This window comes from Lontra canadensis, unplaced genomic scaffold (genome assembly GCF_010015895.1).
Source record: "Lontra canadensis isolate GAN:19392208 unplaced genomic scaffold, GSC_riverotter_1.0 scaffold57, whole genome shotgun sequence".
NCBI classification, from domain to species: domain Eukaryota; kingdom Metazoa; phylum Chordata; class Mammalia; order Carnivora; family Mustelidae; genus Lontra; species Lontra canadensis.
Genome location: NW_022631051.1, coordinates 8,812,278 through 8,838,095, shown reverse-complemented (window position 1 = coordinate 8,838,095; position 25,818 = coordinate 8,812,278). Strand labels below are relative to the sequence as shown.

The window sequence follows — 25,818 nt, the reverse complement described above, 5'->3', positions numbered from 1 at the left end:
TGAGGTTCTGTTACCTCTGCTTCCAGCTCCCAGGGAATCAAACGGTGGGAACCAGCAAGCAGCCGAGCTGCCCGCTACGTGTGAAGTGAGGCTTATTCATCTCAAGCTGTGTGAGGTAGGAGCTAGATCTGAGCAGAACAGCCCGCTGGTTTCAAGCTTGCAGTTGCTGCACAGGTTACGGTAGAAAGCCAAAGAGCGTGCAAGGTTATTCCCCTGCAAAACATCCCAATCCCGATAAAACTGTCCTCGTTCTTCTCAAATCTCACCACAACATGTGACAGGTGGACTGGTGTGCTGGTTTCAAAAGGAGTAAGGCAGAGTGCTCTTTTGCTAACTGTTAATGTCGCGGGCCTGTGCACGCGTGCACACACACACGCGCGCACACACACACGCACACATGCCTCTAGTCACTGCGAGTATTGTTTTCAAAGGTACCAAACATTTCTCTGATTTATTTTTTTAAGAGTTTATTTATTTGTTTGACACAGAGAGAGAGTGAGCGAGAGAGCACAAGGAGAGGGAACAGCAGGGGCAGAGGGAGAAGCAGGCTCCCCATTGAGCAGAGAGCCCAATGCCGGGCTCGACCCCAGGACAACGGAATCATGACCTGAGCTGAAGGCAGACGCTTAACCACCTGAACCACCCAGGCACCCCTTCTCTGATCATTTAAAAGTGCATGACTCCACACTCTCACATGCAGTGCGTGTCTCTATTACAGCTAATTATCTGAACCTTTCAAGTAAAAGTACATCTTCCGAACACAGAACTGAAGGCTGCTACACAATGACTTTAGAAGTCTTCTTCTTAATTCGGATTGCCATGTGAGAACATTTTTATCACCCTCCCCCCTCGCCGAAGATTCCCTACTGAACCTAGTAGCCAAGAGCTAGCCCAGAGCTCAGACAATGATGTTATTACAGGTAGAGACTCCGTGTGAAAGTAGGTCTATCGTTCAGTGAACACAGATTTTTTCAATCTCACTGGAACACAAAAATTGCAAGTTTTAGAACTGCTCTAACTCGGAATTCTGTTCATTTCAATTCTACACCAAGGCAGTGACTCACCAGCCTTTGAGGTTGTGATGAAAACTGTAGCTAACACCCTGAAGCCAACTCCAAGGGGTGGGGTGGGGACAGGGCTCCAGGGACAAGAGGAGTCCAGCCAGGACGTCAGAGCTGGGCTCGCTTTGAAGCAGCTCCCTTCCTTCCACGTAAGAGCCATCACCGGCTGCCATCCCGATACGAAGGCAAGCCACTTCGGCAGCTTTCCTTTGATCTGAGATGATCATTTTGCCAATTACAAAGCAACTCATCCTCAGCCGTGCCCAGAACAGGAGAAGACAGCCACTGGAGACCCTGAGAATCCTCCCCACCTCTGGACATGGGAGTATCATACCAGAAGAAAACAAAAAGCAAAACCTTGAGTTGGGTGCCTCCCTAGCTCTGTGGTGTGTACTGGTCTCCAAGGCTACACCTGCCTCAGCAGTCTGGAGTGGAGGGAGGGGGTTTCATGCAGCAGGAAGAGTGCGGCATGTGTCCACGGTCCAGTCCCGAATCTCAAACTGGGTAGCCAAATGACTTAACTGTTTGTAGCAAAATGGCCTTTAGGCTTCTGGGCCTAAGGGGAGAAGGCAGGAAGGGTCCAGTCAAGAGCTACCCAGCCCATGACCTACGGGACAACTACAAAAGTGCCTAACGTTCTTATTACCACACACACTCCTGGGCACCACCTCGGCTCCTGAGTCATACTCTCTTAAGGTGGAGTTGTGGGAATCTGCATTTTTAACAAGCTTCCCCCTTAAAATTCTTAAACATACCAACATTGGAAAAACAGGTCCAAACCCAAATTAAACTCATGTGTGGGGGAGCGGGACAGGAGGCTGGGGGAACAGAAGTGGAAGTGATGGAGACAGGAAGAGCAGGCTCCCCCAGACTGGCACCAGGGCACCCCCCTACCTGGCCTGAGTGCCAAGCAAACAGGACCCACCACCGATGAAGTGGGCAGGAGGGGGAAGAGCAACAAGTCCTGAGGTACACACCCCACCACTGAGTGACTGGTAGATGCCATCTTACTTTTCCTGGTGAGTCAGGGCTCCAATGAGATCTAATTGCTCTAGAAAAACAGGGATGTGGCACGACTGGCTTCTGAGTGCCATGGAACAATTCATTCCTTTTATGCATTTTAACGAGTTAAGATGAGCCCAGAAAAGTACTCACCTCTCCCGCTGACATCCATGCTTCACAACAGAGGAGGGCAGCCTTCCAGGCAGAGGAGCCAGGAAGGGGGTCTACCAGGTGTCTAGCTAGAGAAATGGTGTGAAATAGGGAGCAGCGGGAGAGGGGCCCGGAGACAGAGACCAGACCAGGCCACTGTGACCCATGGCCACACAGGCAAGTCCAGCCTTTGCCTTTTGAAGCGAGGCAGTGACACACCAGTTGTGCGGGCCACATAACTAGAGTGCTGGTTCTCACAGGGGGTCCCTGACCAGGAGCATCAGCATCCCCTGGGAAAATGGGAGAAATGGAAAGTGTCAGGCTCCACTCCTACCAAATCAGAAACTGCATTTTAAAGAGCCCTCCAGGTGATTCAGACACTCACTGAAGTCTGAGAACCTCTGCTCCGAAACAGAGGGGAGAACCTAGGCAGAGGGGAGAGGAAAACCAGAGGTCAAAGGCAGACAGCAATCTATCCAGAGGAGGCTGCAGAAGCTCTAAGAAGCACTAAGAATCGGAGGCAGTCACGACAGGCAGGAATGGGAAAAGCCATGTGAACAAATACTCAGAATAAAATGGCAGGACTTGATGATCCAGAGGCTGGATGTGTAGACAGGAAGGTAGAGAGCCAGCCCAGGTCCAGGATTCTGGCCTGGGTAACCAGCTTTAAGTCAGGGGAAAGAAAAGAGATCTTTTATTATCATTGTACAGACAAACGTGCCCGTGTCTGCCTCAACCTTGAAACACAAGTCCGTTTTTATAAGCCAGCGTGGAGGCTTCCAGATTCAGGAAGATTGTATTTAAATGCTTTTATAAAACAGCACAGTTGTGAAATGCATCCATGTGCTTTCTTCAGATACACTTCTTCAACTATCTTTTTCAGTAATGCATCTCAGAAAGCTTCATAAACAAAAATCAATCCAGATTCAAAGTCTTGGAAGAAGGGAAGGGCTATAGAGAAATTACTTCACACAGTCCAAAGAACAGCCATTTGCAGAGAAAAGTATGAAACACTGCTTAACTCATCACAATTTTGAATAGAAAGGAAAACACAGAAACACAGTACAGTGTCTAATACAAAACACATGTTAAAGGTTTCTCTGCCCAAGAACAGTATTTAGGGAAAAAAAAAAAGTCCCTTCTTAATTAACTATACTCACAAAGGATGCTGTATCATTGAACAGTGGCAAATGTCTCAAAAATAATTTCCAGGGTTCTAAAATATTTTCACACTTATTGTTAAATATACATGCGTCTAATATTCTGGATAGTCTCTCTTAAAAAAGCAACAAGGTCCACTGTGAGGATGTGGACTCCAGAGAGCTGGGAAGCCATCCAACGTCTCCATCTCCAGGCCCCATCCTTCCTGTGGCCACTTAACACAGAGCAGCCGTCTGGCAGGCTGGTCAGGTCCTGTGGTCCTGAGTTGTACAGAGCCACGGACAGCCACTTTCATCCCCCCTCCCACCACCACTCTTTTTAAAATGGCATCCGACCAACAGCAGTGAGCCTGGAAAGGCAGAACTGGGGTCTGATCTGCCATGGGAGGGACGGGGTCATGTGCCCCTCCCTGATTCCATCAGAGTACCCTACAGACTCCTTGCCGGGCTGTCCTGCATGCAACAACCAGCTTACAGACTTACTCCAGAGTTCTGTTACAGTCCCCCACCCCAAAAAGTCTGGACCAGTGTCCTCACTTATAATCAGGAGATTATAAGGAGAGGTCAGCCATGTCTGAAGCACTTGACATTATTAACTCAAAATCTTTATAAGAACTCTATGAGGTAGGCCATGCTATTACCAGCATCCTCCTCTTACAGATGCAGAAAATGAGGCACAGGCCATTTAAGTGAATCATCCAAGATCACACAAGCTAGGACTAGGTAGAGTTGGGTGGGTGCAGTGAAGTACCACCAGCTCCTGGCCAACTCCTGCCTCCATGAGCCCCAGTCCCTCCCCTGCTGCCCTTGCCGGCCTTGCCAGGCTCTGGTGAGATCTGTGAGATCAGAGATGGAAGGTTGGCCCACGGTGCTCAGGAGTGCACAATGCAGGTACCATTCAGACTTAAGTTCTCATATACACAACCCCCTGTGGGTCACACTATCCCCATGGCATCATCCCTCTTGCCTGACTTCCCCCAGCATGTGCACCCCTGCCTTCAAGGCCCCCACCATTGTCCCCTTCCTAATGCAGACCACAGGTTCTGAGCAGAGGCCTGGAATGACACCTACCAAGCCATGAGTCTTGGCAACCTTCAGTAGAGAAGAGATCTTTGAAAAGTCCAGAGATGGTCTCCGAAATTCGAAAGTAGGATAGAAATACCATAGTTTCTAACAACACTGCCTAAATTCTCACCCACTGGTTAATCTCCCGGGTGGGTTTCTCACCAGCTCTGGAGACCTCACCGGTCTTGCCTTTGGGATACAGCTGCCCAAACAAGTCCCAAAATTTCTGAAGGTCAGAGACTGAGACCAACAGCAAGGATTCTTAGCCCACAGCGTGAACTGAACTGGGAGTTTTAAAACCCTTGCTGAACTCTATCCTGTCCCAGGCAGGCAGAGCATTTTCTTGAAACTGTCTTTCTATAAATGAAGAGACTCGGAGCACTCTAACAACTGTTCACCAGGAACCAGGAATCCAAGTCCTTGGCTGCAAACCCACGTTCTTTCTTGGTAAACAATAGGAAGGAAATCTATCACCCAGTAAGCAGAACAGCGAGAACCCGCTGAGATCTGTTTTTCCACCGGCAAATGGAAAGCTGGGGCAGAGTTTTGCTGCTTACCGGCGCTAGGACGAAATGACCCCAGCATCTCCTCCTCACCTCACCAAACCTGCCACTCTAAGACACAGTGCATTGTAGTTGGGATCTGGAAAACACTCCTCCCACCATTTGGTGAGCATACCCTCATCTATGAAGGAGGAACGCAGAGGGACAGTCAGTAGACCGCCTGAGAAGCAGCGGTGAAGGCAAGCTGGGCCATCCAGCCCAGAATAGTGGAGGATCAGATGGGGTGACATAAGAGTCTGCAAATTTCTGCCAACGTGGAAGAAAAGCAAGCCCTGATCAAAACTGGTTGAGTCACAGAAATACTATGCTTTAGACTCTCACCATCCCCCACTAATTGTCGTATGTCCCCATTCACCCCAAACATGAACAAATGTGGTCAAGTTCATGTAAAACCAATACTACTCAGCTATTTCTCAGAACAGATTAGAGGAAGATTTGCAGAGTGCTGTCCTACATGTCAGCTGTTCAGGACACCACATAAAAGACAATCTTTTCCAGTTAGGTTCCCAAGGCAAAGAAAGGCTTCAGAGCTCTCGAAAGGGCTCCTAAAAAGCCAGGGAAGGTAGTGTGTCAAGGGGAGCAATCAGCTACAAGAGAACACGTTTGTCGCTGTGGTCAGGCAGCAAAGGGTGTGTTTCCAAAGCTGCAGCACATGGGTTGACACATGAAAATCAGTAGGTCAAAGAAATGAGTAGGGAGAGCGACATTGGGTTATGGACATTGGGGAGGGTATGTGCTATGGTGAGTGCTGTGAAGTGTGTAAACCTGGCAATTCACAGGCCTGCACCCCTGGGGCTAATAATACATTATATATTAATTTTTAAAAAATTTTTTTAAAAAAAGCAATGACCTTCCATAAAAAAGCAGTATGTGCCCTTAGTGTCTGAAGATAAATTATAGCCTTTTCTCTTTCAGGGGAAGGTAGGATCCATGCTTCTTGAGTTTTGTTAGTAGGAGGGAGGGAGGGAAGGATAGATGGATGGATGAATGGATGGATGGATAGATATGACAGATAAACAGCTATAGATGATAGATGGAGAAATACAGATGTAGATGATAGGCAGTCAGATACATAAACAAATGGATGGATAGACAGAAATAGAGATGATAAAAGTAGATAGACAAGGCAGACAGGTAGACAGGTAGAAATAGGTACAGAGTGTTGATAAAGATGATAGAAATGTAGACAGATGCTAGAAATATAAACATAAAATCAGAAAAACAAGCTAAAGAAACAAGTGGAAGAAAATGAATCAAAACCATCTAACAATCTATATAATACAACATTCTACAGCTGGTTTCTACAGGTGGTTTCTTTTATTTAGTATTTTAGTACCTCTCTAAGGGCTACAACTGCAGGATGTTTTCACATTGAAATTCACTCTACCCAAAAGTCAATCAGAAATGAGGAGGTAGATGCAAATTCATCTTTCATGGAAGACACGTGAAACTGCAGAGGTGCTACAAGAAAAAAGCAGTCTCCAGCAACAGAGGAACACGCTGTTATCCTGAAACAAGCATGAGATGGTAAGCTGTAACCTGCCCCGGGACCCACTGGTCTGCTATCTTACTGGGTCCAGTTCGGTATGGTGGCAGTACCAGTCAATTGTGAATTAAAATTGTGAGTTCCCGTCAGAGAGCATTTTCAGAGAAGACTTCATTTTAAAGAAGTTAAAAGTCCACTTGTTTTGGTACAAACCTTTCTCTGCCTCCTCTGAACGTTGTCGGTAATCTAGCCAAGAAAAGAGGAACTCCATATCATGAAAGACTGAGCCACAGCCTTAGGGATCAGCCAGGAAGCACTATTGGTCTAAATACTAAATGAATAATTTCTTATAATAAATTTAATAATAAACTTAATAAGTTTTAATAATAAATTTCTTAGCTACAAATTTCTATAAGGTGTAATCAGGCAACAAAAGCTTTTTTTTTTTTTAAGATTTTATTTATTTGAGAGAGAGAATGAGAGCGAGCATGAAAGGGGGAAGGTCAGAGGGAGAAGCAGACCCCCTGCGGAGCAGGAAGCCTGATGTGAGACTCAATCCCGGGACTCCAGGATCATGACCTGAGCTGAAGGCAGTCGCTTAACTACTGAGCCACCCGGGCACCCGTGACAAAATCTTTTAAGGGGACCTGGTTGAAGAAAGAAGGGCAATTGTGAGGAGGGGTTGAAGCTTCAGGGTACAGGTGACGGGGTCATTCCACCCCCCGGACTTCCCTCTAGTCAACTGTAAACATTTGTTTAGAGACTTGAATTGTGAAGTCATGGAAGCAAAATACAAGGAAATATCCAAATTCAGTGACCATAAAATCTTCAAGAAAACGTATGACATTTCCAGCGTTTTCCCTATTGTCCCAGTGGCTATCTTATTAGCAGATTCCATTTTAATGCTAACGAGAAAGAATTCATAGAATTCACTGATTGAGACAAATCGAGAGTTTAAAAAAAGAAAAGCTTTATTATGCCTTTAGACATGCGCTTCTTCACTGTCAAGTGAAATGTTCTGGAAGCACAGAAGAAGAGAAGTAGGGCTACCTCTAATAAAGGAGTCGGCCATCCGAACCTCAGCAGTTTGGGACTATCTGTCCCGGTTAGAAAAAAAATGGATTTGGGACAACGGAATTTCTTTTCTGAATATGAAGCAGACACTGGAGATCTGACGTGTTTTCAACCACTACCCGGCCAACAGGTATGTCCTAAAACTTACCCACCACTTTTCCACCTGTCAAAACTGCCTCTAGCTTTAAGGCAGGGTTTCTCACCTCAGCACTCCTGACAACTGGAGCTGGAGGATTCTTTGTTGGGGAGACTGTCATGCGCACAGCAGGGCGCTTACGGGATTCCTGGTGTCCTGGATGCCAGCAGCACCTCCTGCCTCCCCGTTCTGACAGCCAACATCTCCGAACATTTTCAATTGTCCCCCTGGGAGACAAAATTGCCTCTAGTTGAGAATAACTGCTCTAAAGCATCCAGACCAACAATAAAATACCCGACAAGACCTTTTAGTTTCTCACGATTTGAGGCCACAGGCTACACTCTGAACCCCAGACAGCCATCTTGCAAATGTCCGCCAGGAGCACAGGGTGGATGGGGTAGGACTGATGGGTCAGGGCAGAGGCACCATTATTAGTAGGAAAGCAACGGCTTGCCACATTCTAGCAATGATGAGAACAGATAACAGCACCACCCCCGAGTCTGACAAGCACGATCATAAAAGAACAAAAGGACAGGCATTGAATTCCTCTCTGTGCTGGCCATTGAAGGAAAGGCTGACTCTCAAACTTACACCTTAATATTAGCCTTCTGAAGAGCATTAAAACAGAGACGATTTTCAAAACAGAGCTTTTCCACAGGAACCAGACGATTTTCACTCCACAATTCAATTCACCAATTTAAAAACCAGACCCACAGCTTCCGTGTTTGGGCCCTTCTTGAGCTGGAGCCATGAGGCCATGCATATCCTCCCAGACTCTTCCACCGCTCCTTGATTTAACGGCAGCATATTTTAACTGGAAATGATTTGTGACAGCTCATAAACAGCTCTGAATACAAACCATTGTCAAAGGAGGTATTAACAAATTTGCACTTCTGAGTTCCCACACAGGCAATTTTCTCATCATTCTGACAAGAGAAATGTTTAAGGAAAATGCAACAAACAGTTCTGAGATCTATGGGCAATGTTTTCCAAATAAGTGCATCAAACAGCTATTTTGTTTCAGCAATATGAATTTCCTTTCACCCCACCAAGTGCACCTGCATCGTGAGATGCCCAGGCACCTCGGCTTTCCCCCTCCACTCACTCAACCCCCTACTTTTGACCCTCTCCTTAGAAAAAAGAAGGCTCTCTAAGGTATGCCCAGTACACATACCTACACATACCGGCTTACCAGGGGTCTCGTTTGCCAAGGTCTCTCTAAGAAATCATCCCCAGGGTGCCAGACGGCTGGAGATGCTACTGGGGGTGTTCTGTAACTTGACCCAGTTCACACCAGCTCTGGACTGAAACCCAGCAGTCCTGATGAAGTGCCTACCTTGAAGCCAGGCTTCAGAAACAGCATTGTTCTCACTCAGTACTTCTCAAACTTTAAGGTGCATGAATCCCCTAGAGACGTCGTTAAAAGGCAGGTTGTGATCTGTGGGACAGAGGCAGGGCTGAAAGTCTGCATTTCTAACCAGCATCGCAGGGAGGTGACTCAGATAACAGAGCAAGGAAAGAGGCTCTAGCTTAAAAGAGGAGTGAGGTCTACTCCCAACATGGATAGGACCCACCTCTGACACAGGAAGATGCTTTTAGAGGAAGCAAACAGATTTCATTTGTTTCCCAAAGTTCCCACCACCAGATTCATGGATCTAAGTCCTGTCAACATACATAATCACGGTTCTAATTTTCGATAGAATAACAGAGCATTACAACCTGCTGTGTACACACAGCACCCCTTCCCCCAGGGAATCAAGGTACTTTAAATTGAATCTTTCTTGCAAAGAAATTCCATTTGATTTCTGGACAAGACTAAGACTCATAATGTCCTAAATAAGGGGCATGCCATTTTCTAAAAGGTTATTGTGCACAAAGGTTAGGCAGAAACAAGAAGACCACAAATCATAGTAATAAAAGTAGGCCAAATAACATCACTACTATCACTGATAATAATTATTATTATCATAAGAAAAATTGTCTCCTTATAAAAAAATAATAACCAAAACTGCTCCTTCCCTAATCTTCCCCAGCCTGCTAAGATACAACTCCAGTCGCTCAGCCAAAAACTCTGATGCACACTTGTCTTCCTTAGCCCTCACCAAATCCTCAAAACTCTGCCTCCCAAGTCCTGGCTCATTCTCTCCACCGAGGCCACCCTGACCTGGGAAACCATCATCTCCTGAGACTTGATACTGTACAGTCCTGTATGGTCACCCGCTTCACTCCAGAGATCCCTGTGAACCTCAGACGAGACACTGCTCTGCTCCACACCTGGAATGGCACTTTTTCACCAGAGCCCTCCAGGACCATGAGCCCACATGCGCACCTGGCCTCCCTCCCCTCACTCTCCCTTCCCCCTGCTCCTCTTCAGCCACATGACCTTGCTCAAGGCCTTTACACAGAGTTCTCTCTGCCTAGAAATCATCCTAAATATCCACATGGGCCACTCCCTTGGGTCCCTGTCCAAATGTCACCTGAACAATAAAGTTCCCTGACCCCTAGCACATGGAATCCTACTTTTGTTAACAGTGGAGGTTTTCAGAAACACAATATTGGAAGTGTCCGTAAAGGCAAACACAGCATCTGGAGCTTCAGGCCCAGCTATACCCTCTAGATCAGGTGAGGAGCCTTCAAGCATCCATGCCCTGTCTGCACCCAGTCTTCCTCGGCCGTGCAAGGGGAGATCTTCCATACCCCTGCCCGGTCTCCACACCGCGACCAAGTGAACAGAGCTTGTCATCCTGTAGCTTTGAACACTCTGATGACTTCCCAAAGCCTTTAAGATCCCACTGCCTCCGAAGAGAAAACCCTTAACCCTCCTGCAGGACCCCTAGCCCATGCTACTTTCCATTTCCAGCTGCTGAGTCTGTTTCCCTGCCTCTCGTGTGAGTCCCTGTCCTGGGCTGGCTGTCCTTCACTGCCCAGGTCCCACCTCCAGAAATCCCCCAGCGACCCCAGGAAACCACAGAACCTCTCTCATGTTCATGCTTGCCCTCGCTAGCTCTCCCAGAAGTCTACATCTATTCCCAGGACTGCTTGATCCCTACATTCTCCCCCACTTTCCAGTCAGCTCTGTAAGGTCGGGCTGAGCTCGCTGAGTCAGGGAGAGGGTTGTCAGGAACTCACGCAAAGGTCTCATGGTCAGTGACACCTGAGTGTAAAGGGCCAAGTGCTCTGTGCCCAATCGAGAGAGCCTGTGTCCGAGTCTACAGAAAAGAAATAAGAATATGACACAGCCTGATCCTTAGGACTTGAATATCAAAAAGACAATTCTGAATCCCAGCTTTTTCTGTTTTCGCTGAATACATTCCTTCTTTCGTTGTGTCTCTGTCTCTCTCCCTCTCTTATGTGCAGATTTCATAAGGTAATGCACACTGTACCTCCCTTTACAAATTAACCCCCATTAGCACCATGTGCCACAATCAATCCCAAAAGGAATCTTGCCTGCTGGTATTAAATCAGTCATTAGAAAGACTTATTAGCTTAGCCTCATGCTAGTTTACCTGCAGGCTTAGAAATTTCATCAAACAGTGAAGGGAAAGAAGAAGGAAAAAAGGATTTTTAAAATATTACTCCTCCTCAATTCTTATTACATCTCTATAAAGATATGAAGCAAATGACATACTTCAGTAATAAGCCTAAGCTCTAGAACGGCACCAGACAAAAACGTGTCGGGCTGTCCCCCACAACGGCTGCCTCCAGTCACCTGGAGGCTCTGGCCTCTGGTGCCCGCTCCCCACATCCTAGGCAGCTGTGACACCTGACACTCCTCCCTCCACTTCCCCACCCCCCCACCACTGCACCCCTCCTCCGTACCTCAGTGCCTCCAGACTGAAGGCATCCACCCCTTGGGGCTCCCCTGGGACACCCCGCCGTTCAATCCTGCCTCCAGATCCCAGGCCAGGCAGAAACCACTCAGACTTGGGAGTGGGGGTGGGAGAGGCCGTGTGCCAAGAGCAGGCAGGCCTGGACCCTGGACCCTCTGGCTGCCCCTGCTTCCACACGAGCATGCGTTTGTCTCGTGCCATCTGTTCTCAGAGGCCTCATGGTGCAGCCAGTGGTTTGGAAAACAAGCAAAGTGCCGAGATACAAAATAAACAGAAGAAAAACCCAACAAGACCACATGGGGACTACACGAGAACAGGGTCCAGCTTGCAATGTCCTTGGGCAGACGCGACTGTGGACATGGAAGGAAGACTGTAAAGGAGGCTGCTTCTAAACATTTCGTGGGAGCCTTGCCTGTAATATCAGCCAATGGCACCCCAGCTTGTCATGGCAGCTTCTGCACATTCTTCAACAGCCTTTATGTACCACATATTCAACTATCTGCCACACATGTCAGCGCTGAGATTCCATCCTGCTAAGTGTGGACAGACCAATAATTCACAGGAGGATGCTATGTGATGCCACAGAGATACAATGTCCCAGTCGTATGTCACAGGTGCGCACACACACACACACACACACACACACACACACACACCAAAATGCATCAATATCTACCTGTAAGGAATTCCTAATTCTGAAGATGACTAAGGACAGAGGCTGCACCTTGTCCCCCACATGTCCAGCAGTCCCAGTGCCTAAGGCTGCACTGGGGACCCACCCACTTCCAAAGGAATGACTAGAGTGTCAACCCTGTCATCAGTCTTGGGTTTCAATTCATTATAATAATATTAGCAATGACTACTGGAAGTACATCTCATGTGCAGCAGAGGTCAGTCACCTGGTCCAACACAAGGCTGTGGCCCTCCCTTGGGTCCCCAAAACCCTGCTGCCCCAGGCAGAATGCACACAGTAAATGACTGCTGAAGGGATAAATGCCTATTTGCATTTGAGCTTCGGCAATGACGTCCACTTTTCCCTGAAAACTTCATGTTCGGCAAGGAGGTTTGTTCTGATTCCAACACGAGGAGGTATCCAACACGTGCTGTTGCTAGAAGACCCAAGTCCCCTTCGAATCATTTCTGCGCAACCACAAAAATAACATTCTTTTCAATTTGCATCATTTTCAGAGTTGAGTTTTCATATAAGCCACAATATTTATTTTGAAGACCCATAAGAAAGGCATCCTAGCCTTCCCCCTGGGGCCACAGTTCAGGAATTCCACATTTGGATTAAGCAATTGTTCCTCAAGATACCAGCTCCTTAAAATGTAAATAATCCCAAGGGGTCAATTCTGAAAACACTAACAGCTATTAACACCTTGGTGTGAAGTAGCTCAGTCATATATCTATTTATTGGTAGTCTGGTGGTCATTCATTCACTCAACAAACAATTACCCGATAACACCTAACCTAATGAGAGGTTAATGAGGTGACTGTGCCTGGCACCAGCTAATAACAGGGGGAAGGAATAAGAAAGAGAGCCCATCAGCAGAAAAGAGTCCATCTGCAGCAAAGGGTAACTCTTCCACACCCTGGCATGCAAGTGGTGATGTAAGGGGGGGAAGGTGTAATACGGAATTAAAGCCATTGTGCTGTGAGATGCTGCCCTCTAGCCTGGCTCTCACAGTCACTATCTCTAGGAAAATGGACCTTCTCTTGAGGTCATGCTGGGTCACCATAAGTAACAAACACAAACTTCAAGTGCCAAATAAAGGCTCCAGAGAGACATTTCCAACAAATCCTACTCCATATTCCTTGCATGTAGAGCCTTCTTGGAAACGGTGGCAAAAAGTGGGAAAAAGATCAAACCGAGTCTGCATTTAAAGATGACAACAGGGCACCTGGGTGGCTCAGTTGTTAAGCATCTGCCTTCAGCTCAGGTCATGATCCCAGGGTCCCGGAACTGAGTCCTACATGGGGGCTCCCTGCTCAGCGGGGAGTTAGCTTCTCCCTCTGCCCCTCCCCCCTCCCATGCACGTGCTCTCTCTCTCTCATTCTCTCTCTAAATAAATAAATGAAATCTTTACAAAATAAATAAATAAAGGTGCCTGTATCAGCAACTCTCAAGCATTGGGAAGAGACCGGATGATAACATGCAAGCATGCCAGGTGATATCCCGCAGGTGCAGGTACACGTGTGGGAAAGGCACTGAGGAGGGAGGGTCACAATGACCCATTTAAGGCCAGCTAACCCAACAGGAAACGAGATTTGCTGGGACAGTGTGATTAGCCATATGCTGACCGTAGTTCCAAATGGGTAATGACCCACGCAGACTCGCTCTCTTGTTCCCTACTTTTAGAGAGTTGGAAATGTTACCAAAATAAAACATTAAAAATAAAATTGTTTGAAGAATAAAAAAGGGCAGTGGCTAAATGTAATGTGGCATACTGGATGGAATCCAAGGACAGAAAAAAGGACTTCAGTAGAAAAGCTAGTAAAACCCAGATCAAGTCTGTGGTATTAGTGAGCCGTTTTGTACCAACGTTAACTTGATACATGATCAAGTTATCACAGTGTTGGGGCTCCTGGGTGGCTCAGTGGGTTAAGCCTCTGCCTTCAGGTCATGATCTCAGGGTCCTGGGATCAAGCCTGAACATCAGGCTCCCTGCTCGGCAGGGAGCCTGCTTCACCCTCTCTCTCTCTGCCTGCCTCTCTGCCTTCTTGTGATCTCCGTCTGTCAAATAAATAAATAAGATCTTAAAAAAAAAAAAAAAAACAACAAGTGATCACAATGTTAATGTGGTAAGTAAACAGTGGTTAGGCAAACTGGAAATATTAGGGGACGCTAGGTGAAGGGTGATAAGAACTCTCTGTAGCTACTTTGCAACTCTTCCATAAACCTACAGTTATTTCAAAGTGATTGATAGGAAGTCAGGGGGAAAAAAAAAAAAGGCAGTGGCTTAGTGATAGAAAGGGAAGGGATATGGATTTTAAAATCCTGCAACTACCCTGAAAGTTGTAACCCTTAAGACCTACTACCTCCTGGGATCTAAAAGCTGGTCAGATTGGAATTTAAAAGCTGGTCAGATTGGACTGCCTGGTGAGAAGGGGTGTGTTCTGAATGATGATGCTTAAAGGTCTTGAGTTTACCCTGGTCTTTTTTGCCCTTAGCATGCCATTACTGTGTCAGTGTGCAATGAATATACACTTGCTGCTAGGAAATTTTTTTTAAGTGCTTGTAGATTAAAGAAAGGCATCAGAGACTTTCAGGAACAAAACTAACCTAACTTTAAAAAATACTGAGTTAGGGCACTTGGGTGGCTCAGTTGGGCAAGCGACTGCCTTCAGCTCAGGTCATGATTCCAGGGTCCTGGGATCGAGTCCCACATTGGACTTCCCCTACTCTGCAGGGAGCCTGCTTCTCCCTCTCCCTCTGCCTGCCGCTCCGCCTGCTTGTGCTCTCTCTCTCTTTCTGTCTCTGTCAAATAAATAAATAAAATCTTTAAAAAAAAGAATATTACAAAATCCTGAGTTATAGATCTTGTGACCAACTTGCAAGTCTACTAACCCTGCGATCACTAAACGCACATGTTCTCATTTCTCAGTGTGACTACCAGAATATCAGAACTGCAGAGCACCAGGTCCTCCAGATAAACCAGTTCAATGTTGCAGAAGGAGAAGACAGCCTCTGACACAGCTCACTCCACAGTTCACCTCTGGAGGCCAGTTTTCCAAAGACAGACAAACACGGCGAACACTATCACCATGGATCATGAAGAACACCGTGTACTCTAATACCTACTCCAGCCAATAAACTGTGGTCCGATCATCCAGAACGGGCTGTGGCATCTGCATCTAACAGGAGGGAAGAGGCCACAGAAAGGGAAGCGATCTGTACACCCTCAGTGCGTGAACATGCATCAGTATAAAATCTCTCTCCCTCTCTCCCCATCACCAGTGAAGCACTTTACAGAAAGTGACCACAGATTTCTGTGAATGATTTAGATAAGTGGCATGGGAGAACTCCATACGTGTCCCCAAACTCAAGGCTGCAGAAACATGGCAAATGCACAGTGCTGGGTGCCAGACAGCTGAGGTGCTCAGGAGCCACTGGCCCAGGCTGATCTCTATCGAGGCAAAGCAGACAGAACTTGATGGCAGACCACTTGGACCCCTTGGGCTACAGCAACAACATCCCCTGCAATTAGCTCCTTTGTGAATGCTTTACGGTGATTTTAGACGATACGGGTTATCTGAATTTATCATTGTTCATGCACTTTAATTAGTCTCTAAAAATACAGGGACCCAACCTTCATGCCAATCTTGGTTCACACATTGAATCCATTTTTAACAATGCATTTTTAATGTGCTCTTGAGCATCTACTTATACATCTGTCAGTGCCCGCCTTGTAATTCCAGGCAGAGACCCACTCTGCAGAAATGAGTAATGACAGCAACAGCCTACCAAGCCCCGGGTCCCACAGCATGCAGGACACGCCTCCTCACTCTGCATGCCTGTTCCCTGAGTCCTCCCACTGGGCTGCAGGCAAGTTCATGCAGAAGCTCAGGAGAAGAGCGGGAACGGGCAGGCCCATGCTCACATCTGGGAGCCAGAAGCTGCAATCTGTGCAGGTGACCTGGGAACCAGTATCACTTCTCTTGCTCCTCGTGAAGCGGAAAGGATCCTGCTTCTTGCTCTCATCCTTTATGGAGAAACTCTGCTGTCCACAGCCCTTAGCAACAAGTGAGAAAGCCGGGGTCCAAGAAGGGTTTAAGGGACACAGCCAATGACTTCTGGCCCAGGATGACTTGGGCGTGTCACTCAATCTCTCAGAGTCTCAGTTTTCACATTTGCAAAGCAAGGATGACAACAATATCCATGTAGTATGCATTTGGCAAAGTCTTACATGAATATTAATTAGAAGTAGTAGCATTTCCTGCTAGAATAAACTTTGCAAGAACTTCAGGCAGCTCCCAGTGCATGAATAAAAAAAACACTTTTTGCAAAGCAAAGGAAACAGTCAACAAAACCAAGACAACCGACAGAATGGGAGAAGATATTTGCAAATGACATGTCAGATAAAGGGCTAGTATCCAAAATCCATAAAGAGCTTATCAAACTCAACACCCAAAGAAAAAATAATGCAATCAAGAAATAGGTAGAAGACATGAACAGACATTTCTGCAAAGAAGACATCCAAATGGCCAACAGACACATGAAAAAGTGCTCAACATCACACTCAGCAGCAGGGAAATACAAATCAAAACCACAGTGAGATACCACCTCACACCAGTCAGAATGGCTGAAATTAACAAGTCAGGAAACAACAGATGTTGGCAAGGATGTGGAGAAAGGGGAACCTTCTTACGGGAATGCAAGCTAGGGCAGCCACTCTGGAAAACAGTATGGAGGTTCCTCAAAAAGTTGAAAATAGAGCTACCCTGTGACCCAGCAATCACACTACTGGGTATTTACCCTAAAGATACAAATGTAGTGATCCGAAGGGGCACATGCACCCAAAAGTTTAGAGCAGCAATGTCTACAACAGCCAAACTATGGAAAGAACCTAGATGTCCGTCAACAGCTAAATGGATAAAGAAGATGTGAGATACACACACACACACACACACACACACACACACACACACACACACAGAGGAATACTATGCAGCCATCAAAAGAAATGAAATCTTGCCATTTGCAACGACATGGATGGAACTAGAGGGTATTATGCTGACTGAAATAAACCAATCAGAGAAAGACAATTATCATATGAACTCTCTGATATGAGGAATTTGAGAGGCAGGGCAGGGGTTCATGGGGGGAAGGGAGGGAACAAACAAAACAAGATGGGATGAGGAGGGAGACAAATCATATGAGACTCTTCATCTCAGGAAACAAACTGAGGGTTGATAGAGGGGAGTGGGGTGGGAGGGATGGGGTGGCAGGGTTATGGACATTGGGGAGGATATGTACTATGGTGAGTGTTGTGAATTGTGTAAGACTGATGATTCACAGACCTGTACCCCTGAAACAAATAATACATTTTATGTTAATTAAAGAAAAAATAAAACTCTCCCCTCATCTGCCTGTCTCACCTTGAATCTCCCCCCATTATCCCTGGTACTCCTCAGTGAGAGCGCACCTATGGTGGGGCCAGGGTGGAATTAAGCATGTCTTCCAGGGGGTGAGGCCACAGCACAGCCGGCACTCTACAAGGTCCAGAACCCACTGGGTGACACACATGGTCCCTCAGGGTTATTCCTGTCTATATACTTCATAGAAACTACTCCCCAGAAAAGCATTTCTTTTTTTTTTTTTTTAAGATTTTATTTATTTATTTGACAGAGAGAGATCACAAGTAGGCAGAGAGGCAGGCAAAGAGAGAGGAGAAAGCAGGCTCCCTGCTGAGCAGAAAGCCCAGTGCGATGCGGGGCTCAATCCCAGGACCCTGAGACCATGACCTGAGCCGAAGGCAGAGGCTTAACCCACTGAGCCACCCAGGCGCCCCCTGAAAAGCATTTCTTGACATTTTCCCCTTATGGCACTGACAATATGACATATCTCCACTTTTGGTAACCCATCCATCACCTCCACCAAAATGAGACAGATGACAATGCTCTCCAAGGATCTCATGTGCATAAAAAAGCAGTGAGCCCCCCTCCAAAATGAGAGGTCCATGGGACACAGATAATTCATGGGCTTTTGCTCTTCCAGAGCATCTGAAAAAATTGCTAATGAGACATAGTGATATGCACTTCCTAAATATTTATTAAATTTTACTACTTTTTTTTTTTTTTTAAGAGAGGGAGAGGGGGCAGGGAAGGGCCAAGGGAGAGGGAGAGAGAGAATCTTAAGCAGGCTCCATGCCTAGCACAGAGCCCAATGTGGGGCTTGAGCTCACAACTTTTCGATGGCAACACTTGCAGGGTAGATGTAAGTGATCCTGTCAACCACAGTATATTCCACGTGGATAAATAAATAATATTTCAAGATTTCAAAGGTTAATCAGTTAACTGTAATAACAAAAAGAGAGGCATAGGTCGGTAACAAAGAAAACTAGAGTTCTTCACTGTAATGTTAATTTATTTATGCTTTGCAATTTAGTTTACTAAATGCTAGGCAGGTGGAGTTGGGCAGATGGATGGAAGGATGAATGGATGCAGATGTGAAGTTTTGAATGTTGTCCCCATACTTTGCCTCAGGTTTCCTCCTCACAGTTTGAGAGGTGTGATTATGCCCATTCTACAGAAGTTCATAGCATGCCCAACAGCTAAGAGCCTGGGAAGTGGCAGAGGCCAGCTCCAGCAGGGAGGACCAGGGTTGGCCCAGTGCAAGGTGGCACTCAAAGAAAACACGGCCCAGTTGCAAATTAAGATCAGCTGGAATCAGACACAAAGACTCTAAGTGCTTCCATCATAAAAGACAGCTCAGAAACACTCCAATAGGGGATACGGAACAGAGGGAGGTGGGAACAAAGGCACAAAGGCAAGACCAGTGCCCTGGGAGGGCTGGGCCTCTGTAGACAAGCTAGACTAGAGGCTCAAGCAGCAGTCAGCGCCCCTGCTCCTGATAAATAAGATGACAGCACCAATTTGGACCTAAGGGGGGACTCTAATTGTTTAACAGCTGAAATTAAGTTGCGCCAAATGGGGTCAGAGCTGAATGCAAGGCCACGCAAAACTGTTAGATGATATTAAAATAAACTACTTGGAAGTCACTTTTATTAGAGTTAATAAAACAATACACCTTTTTTACATTTAGTTCTTCTTTCTTATTCTATGCACTTCAGAAACTGCATACTATTCCAGAATGGCCATATTTCCAAAGGTAAAATATTATCAGCCTCTGTATTATTGTTCTGAAAAATCCATTTCCTAATGAAAATCATTAGTCAGTGCTCGAAGGTAGTTCTTCTGTATCCGACTCGAGTCTATAAAGCTCTTGCCTGCCCTCCCGTAATTAGATGTCACTAATCACCCAAACACAGCTCCAGGCCTGAAACCAAAACACCAGTAGGAATTAAAAGAGCCTATTTAGAGAGCCCGTCCTAAAAACCTTAACCCCTTATCTGTAAAAGAAATGTGAACTGGTATGGAGGTTGCCTGATATTTCCTTTTCTTTGGTAAAACCTGAAATACTGGAATCCCCAACAAAATTGTTCTGATGGGCTTTCCTGGACACATGTAAAGAAAGGATTCTAGAAGTTGACATGTCTGAAGCACTCCTCTGGTTTAATAAAACTCCTGAAACTCGTATTTTCTTTTTCCTAAAAACCTAAATCTTGTATTGTTATTTTAACTCTGTAGGTATTTTTTTTAAGATTTTATTTATTTATTTGGAAGAGAGAGACACAGCGAGAGAGGGAACACAGGCAGGGGGAGTGGGAGAGGGAGAAGCAGGCTCCCAGCTGAGCAGGGAGCCCGATGTAGGGCTCGATCCCAGGACCCTGGGATCATGACCTGAGCTGATAGCAGACACTTAACGACTGAGCCACCCAAGCACCCCAACACTATAGGTATTTTTTAAGCTGTCTTTAAATCACTTCTGGAAGGAAGCTGGGCATGCATAAAGAAATAAATAGGAAACAACCGTATCCAAGCTCTCCTATGGGATCTTTTCTCTGATGGAGACATAGGTCTGAGCTATTCTCAAATGTGATGAAACTAGACTCTGGGGTCTGATCTGAGCCTTATTCCCACAGCAGAAGGTGACCAGCACAGGCAACATAAACCATACCAGATGACCCTGTCATCCTGTCTCATGCAGAAGGTGTGGAGGTAGTGGTCAACCACTTCTCCAGAAAGCCAGCCTGCTCTGTGGTACACAAGAGTCTCTCAGTCATGAACCCTTTTCATTCTTGGCCTCTACCAGGAGTGATTATGACGTAGGATGTGCTTGGAAGTGCTTAGTAGTGTCCCATGAAACCAACATCCAAAAGGCTCCATCATGAGACGAGCCTGGCCAGTGGCGGGGTGGGGTAGGGCGGGGCGTGACAGAGAGTCACCTTTGCAACAGCCGGCTGGTCAGTGAGGGGTGAGAAGTGGTGAGGCTAGCTAACCATCAGGGCCCACAAACAGCAGCCTTTTGGCAAGAAAGCCTTGGGCCTGAACTCATATGCTGCTCCTTCTTCAGTGTTTGTCCCTGAGACACACCCATGGTCCAACCATGCTCAAATCAGTATAGTCAAGGCTTTGCTGGGATCTCTGCCCCATCTCAACTCTCAGAGCACCAAAGCTTTTCTTTTAAGAGCAATGATGCACGTTAGAACTGCTGAAGACCAGGTGGGCGGGCCCTGTGAAGAGTGTCCTAGCTGAACTCGTGAATCCACAACGATGGGAAATCACACAGGAAGCACCAGGTCTGGTGCTGAAATTCACATGTCTTTGGGTCCTCGTAAACTAGCACCGTGTCATACACGGTGCCCAACAGGACACAAAATAGAGGAGTAGGGGACCAAGACTGCATAAAACAAGGCCAGTTGTCTCTCAGCCAAAAAGCACGAGACTAGGCCACAATCTGCCACCAGAGGAAGGACAAGAGGGTAGGGAGTGAGAGCCTGGCGGAGGGCAGGGGCACTAAGCCTGCAGTTCAGAGCCCCTGACCATCAGGAGATGGACTTTCAGCACACTAGACCACGTGAGGCCTTTTGTAAATGAGCTGGCAACTCTTTCCAGAACACCCTGATCACACGCATGTGACCCATCACCGTCACTGAGATGGACCCGTGCTGGGTATTTTAAAACATTCTCCTATGTAACTATGCAATGAGTATCCATGTGCAAGGCTGTCTGAAACAGGGCAAGGCCAAGGAAATATTGATATACTTATGAATTCCTTCCCTTGGCCAAACAGGAGCAGCGCCACCACCCCCCCCCCCCCCGCCCCGGCCACCCTGCCCTGACCAACCTACACCCGACACTGTCGTGGAGAGGGGCTTGCAGTGCCAGCCGCTGCGAACATGAACACTGCAGCTCCAGGACAAGGTCAAGCCCGGCCCTGGGAGGAAAAGGCTACAGCCGCTGTCTTTTCTAGCAAGGAAGCTTGTGCAGCCGCGTGGCAGGGTGCACTGCAGAGGGCGTCTGGAGGCCTGCCAGCTACAGACCATGCGGGCTGTGCTCCTTCCAGGGCCACCAAGGAGAGCGAGGGGGCCGAGTCTCCTCCCCACTTCACGCTGCTCCAGTCCCGGGCTTTAAAGGGTGAAGAATGCAGTGTGAAAAGAGAGCACCGTCTTTCTGAGACTATTTAAAGTCCTCTGGCCGGACGACTGGCCATAGCCCCCTTTGGGTAAACCGCTACTTTCATTTGCTCTAAGACTGTACAATCATTAATACCTGTAATTCATCCCAACTAATCAAAATTCATACTAGTTAATTCACCAGCTAATTAGAATTTAAAAGGGCGCTACTGCCATTCAGGCCAGCTCATTTAGGAGCTATTGAAATCCTTATACAAGACGTAGGTGAAAAGGGAGAACAGAGTCTGTTTAAACTTCTAAGTGGTTCCTTCAATACCCTTTGTTCTCTCAAATCCCTCAGCTCAGGAGGCTAATCTCATTGGATTAGCTGCATTCACATTTCCAGGACCCTCTCCCCTTCCACCAGGCACCCCCATGGGCAAGCTGGGTCTGAGGGCACAAATGCCCCATCCAACCACAGTTAGGAGCAAGCAGCAACCAGCAATCGTCTAAACTCTGTGCAGAAACCGCCACATGAGCTCTGCTGGGGCAGGGGCTGGGGCCAGTGTGGGTCGTGGGCAAGCCTGGCCTTCGCCACGCCGTCTGACAGCTAGACTGAATCCAGCTCTATAAACGTGTCTTTCCACACTCCGAACACAGGCAGCCACCAGTCCCAGCCGTGTGCTGGCCCCACCCCAGGCATGGCCTCATTTAGTCTCTCCAGAACCCTAAAAAGTAACACACCTCCAGTATGCATTTCAGCAGAGACTGGAACCCAGGTTAGTGGGACTCCACAGCCCACATCCCCTTCCCTGCACCAGGCCGGCTCTTGGTTTGGTGTTGGCACATCTCTCTTGTTCACCCTTTTCTTCTAACTAACCAGGGACCCTCCCAGCTTAGCACAGAAACTCAGCATGCAAGGTAAGATACAGAAGTCTTCCTTTGGTGTGAAAACGAATAACCCAAATAAAGGCTTGAGTGCCATCCAGAAGGGCTTTGAGGGCATTTAGAAACAACAAAAGATTGCACAGCGCTGGACATGCCAATATCCTTCCAGGTGAGCCGAGGAACTCCAACAGGAGCTAACACCTAAAGGGCACAAGCCAGACAGCAGTGTGCTTGGAGAGCAAAGACAAAGACATTTTACCATGAATCACAGCCAGTCCTTAGGATTCTGTCTCCAGTTCCTATCTTGGAAACTAACAAAGAGAATTCCTAGATCTCTTTTGGAGCTTGGAGGGCAAAGTGACAGGATACCCTACAACTCAAGAAAGGAAGATATACTGGGTGCTGTTATTAAGTTTCTGAGTCCCAGTAGCTGCTGGGGTTTTTAGCGGAGTTTCAGAGCACGTGCTTAATGGGAAAGGGCAGAATGGGAACAGCTCCTCACCACTGCCCATGTCGTCTATAATCAGGCCAAGAGCTATGATTCCCAAGTAACCAGAGTCCTTGAACTTGCAAGCCAGCAGGGGCCCAGGGAGCCACCAGGCTCCACACCAGGTGCTCATTTGGAGACAAGATCTTAACAGCATGTATGATCAGAGCACTACCCAAGCCCACAAATGAATTAAACGAACAAAATAAAATAATGCACAAGAAGTGCTAGACAGCAATGCTGACGTGAAGGAGTTCTCAGTGGGGGAACTGAGCCCAGAGGTCTGGAGTGTCCATGGTGCCTGTCCCAGGGCAGTCAAGCAATCCCATCCACTGAAGGACAAGATACTGAGTTGCCTGGGGACAATGCTGCTTGGGGACAGAACTGGGAATAAGAATCCATGTTTCCTGAATGTCCTCCAACTGCTTTTTCCATTAAGTAGAACCACTCTAGTTCCAACTGATCCCGGGGCTGAGTGAAGTTATCACTCTTGTCACCAAGGCAAGAATGAAACAGCATTCTTCTACAGCAGTCATCTACCAGTCCATCATCATGAGCACCTAAGCTAGAAGTTATAGGTACTAAGAGGCCATCCATGATGATATGATAGTGCTCGCTTCGGCAGCACATATACTAAAATTGGAACGATACAGAGAAGATTAGCATGGCCCCTGCGCATGATGATATGATAGAACTATGTCCTATCAGATCATCAGAGGAAGTGGGCCAGACACAGCAGGACACACAGCGACCCCGCAAGTGGTCAAGACATGGGGACAACGCACCATTCAAGAACTCAGTTCTCTGCTTTTCGAAGCAGACACCTGAACCATCTTATCGGATGGTCACAATAACCTTTTGAGAAGGCAAGCATCGCCACCCCCCCCCATTTCCCAGATAAGGAACCAGAACTAGACTAAGAGCACACCCTCAAAAGGAGACCAAAAGCTGCAACAACATGGGGTTCCCCAGACATCTAGCTCAGGGCCCCCACCAGACTTCTGAGAATATCACCAATTACAACCAGCTGGCCATCAGCCGTCCCCATGCCAGCCTCTCCACCACTTACATCAGCCCCGTGAGGCCCCCAAGGATAATGGAAGACCAACAGACAGAAGACTACTGCTTTTCTTGAGCACTTTATTTCATTCTCCATGGAATGTACAACTGAACTCGATCTGCATGCTTCACGTCCCCACCACGCCCCCCGTGCAGAATGTCAAAACCTCATCTCTGATTGAGATGGGACCCCCATGGGTTCTAAACAAGTGCAAGAAGGGAAGGAGGCCATGGTTTCGAGGGGGCAGCCAAGGGAAACGAAAACAATGCCTGTCAAAGAAATGTCTGCGCGTCCGCAAAAGAAAATGAATCCCCACATGATCAAGGTACAACACTGTGCACCATGTTCAGGAAGCAACCCAGCTCCACCAGCAAAGACGGAACCCCTTCCGACTGTAAGCCATGCACCCGTCTCAGAGGCGACGACAGGCACAGAGGTCAGAGGCTGTAGAAAGCAGTTTGGCATCACGTCCTGCCATTCGATCAGAGCTAAATGGAGATTTAGGGGGAAAAAAGATGGAATCATGATGCTATGTGTAATTGTTTCCACATCTAATGAGAAACTCTGCTGTGCGTAGGACTGCCCAGCTTGGCTCAGGGAGCATGTGGTGCCAGATGGAACCACTCTCTGTAGAGAGTAAACCTTACCATCCCCATAGCAACTCCACCCGTGCTTCTAAAACGCTTAAAAAGACACACATCAAATTGTTTTCCACAACGTTTTAGAAACTGACTTTTATTCCACACCCTAAGGAAACCAAGTTCACTGGAAATTTTCTCATTATAAAAATGATCCTTGTAAGAAAGATGGAAAAGGAGAAAAGGCAAAATTTTTTAAATCACCCTTAGTATTATACTGGAAGACATCTATTTTTAACGTCCTGTTTGCAACTGCTTCCGGTGTATTCCGGATGGAGGTACATGAGTCTGTGTCATTTAAATCAGGTTCCTGGCGGAGGCAAAGACTGGAGCTTGGCCCCAAGAAAAGCCACCCAACCTGGGGCTAGACATGTGCAGTCCTGGGTCAGGCAGGACTGCAGAGGTATGGTCCAGATGGGAGGGAAGAACCTGCCCCATCCACAGCTGCCCATCTCCTTCACAATCAAGGCTGGCATGCAGTGATACACCACACAAGCTAAAAACCATTAGCAGAAATAAACCGCTGTACTATTTGCCACTATTTGGAATTTGTCTCATTCGGGTTTTTTTGCCCTGTTCCACAAGGTACTGAGTTTTCACATCCTTGTGGATTTTAAATCCGAGGCAAGAAAACAAAACTCAAGATGATGTACCTAATCCCAGAATAAAAGCACAGTCAGATGTCTGGAAGATGAGTCAGACCTCCAGGTAACTGTCAAACACTTGGTCTTCAGTGAAAAGATGGAAAAAAAGATTCACAGACCATTTTTCTCCATTCTGAACTTTTCCTGATCCCAAGAACAGAAGAAAACAGCTGAGGGAAAGCAAGATTATAATAGAGACATGCTGTCTGAAGAGAAAACGTGTACCTATGACGATTTTACTAAAATGAATAAATCTGATGATCTTTTACAGTTTTAGCAATTTTCTTGAAACACAGAAATAGTACCCAATTCATCCATAATTTATTTAGCCAGCGAGTTAAATGCAGGAGGAGAGAGGGAAGGCAAGAGCCTATCTGGGAAACAATGGCTTCTCCT

The 25,818-nt window shown here is 46.9% G+C and overlaps 1 protein-coding gene and 1 non-coding gene across 4 annotated transcripts in view; one reads left to right on the top strand and one right to left on the bottom strand.

The window, feature by feature from the left end:
- LDLRAD4 (low density lipoprotein receptor class A domain containing 4) overlaps window positions 1–25,818 on the bottom strand; it is a 413,383-nt gene that overhangs the window by 370,663 nt on the left and 16,902 nt on the right. The gene's annotated exons all lie outside the window — the stretch shown is intronic.
- Window positions 23,690–23,793, top strand: LOC116878501. The gene has a single exon (XR_004384847.1). It is a non-coding gene; the product is annotated as a U6 spliceosomal RNA (small nuclear RNA).